Source organism: Nuphar pumila, chromosome 4 (genome assembly GCF_984573655.1).
Source record: "Nuphar pumila chromosome 4, dmNupPumi1.hap1.1, whole genome shotgun sequence".
Taxonomy (NCBI): Eukaryota; Viridiplantae; Streptophyta; class Magnoliopsida; order Nymphaeales; family Nymphaeaceae; genus Nuphar; species Nuphar pumila.
In genome coordinates, this window is record NC_143252.1 from 4,257,062 (window position 1) to 4,258,265 (window position 1,204).

The window sequence follows — 1,204 nt, forward strand, 5'->3', positions numbered from 1 at the left end:
TAGGGTTTTAGTTTCGTTATTTGCAATTTTAGTTGTCTGTTAATGTATTTATTTTGCCAGTTTATACTCGTTAGAAAAATCTGAATTTTTTAGGGTAGAACCATGCATATATCCACAGTTTCCCATAAAAAAACTCAGACTTGTTTGAGGTCTGTAACCCTGTTTTCAAAAATTCAAACCGAAACCTGTTTTCTGGGTCAAGAAAACGCTATGAAAATCCAAAAGCATATTTATGAGGTCATATCTCCCTCGTTTGAGATTCAATCGATGATCCGTAAAAAAAAGTGTGCTCATCGGAGTGTCTAGTTTATCTTGTGAATTTTTTATAAATTTCTATGGTGGACTGCTATTTTATTTTAGTTAAGAGTTGGATGTATTTCTGCAACTGTTAATCGTTATTCAGAATCAAATCCAACTTGCCAGAACGATTTCTCCCTAACTGAAGATCGTATCGACGATCTGTGAAAAGAAGTGTCTTAATAATTATGTCTACTATCTTTTGTAAAATTTTCATAAATTTTGATTTTGTTTTACTATATTTTCCTGCACCCGAAACCGGATATGTCTATTTTATCTCGTTATGCATAAGCCAGAATTAGGTACAACTTGCCGGAGCGATATCTGTCTAACCGAAGATGATTTTTCTAATCTGTAAAAAAGATTATTTTTGTCTAGATTTTTAGTTTTTTCATATAAAGTTTTATAGTTTTTCATTACTGTTTGATACCTGATTCGGGTCATGTTCTATTTAATTTTTATTTAAAATTAATGCCAAAAATATAATTTTTTGATTGCATTTTAATTTTAAGGTTATTATAAGTATCCATGTCAAGTTTTACGAATTTAGAATTCATTTGATGCATTATTTAGTTTAATCATAAAAATAGGATGCCCGCGGAGTCTTGATTCAACTAAAACACGGACAAAAATTGATATTTTTCTAATATTTCAAATTTTCATAAAAAGTCATATATTTTTAAGATTTAATCATGTTCATAATCATGCTAGGGTGTTCACCCGATTTGGTGTAGTTTTGAGTTTGTTTGATCTCCAGATTAAATAAATTACCAAAAACTTTTCTGAAAAAACCCTATTTTGCAATAAAAGTCAATTTTCAAGGATATTTTAGTTATTTTTCATAAAATTCCGAATTTCAAAGTTATTTATTTTCATTATTTATTCAATTCTGCATCATTTTTTATTA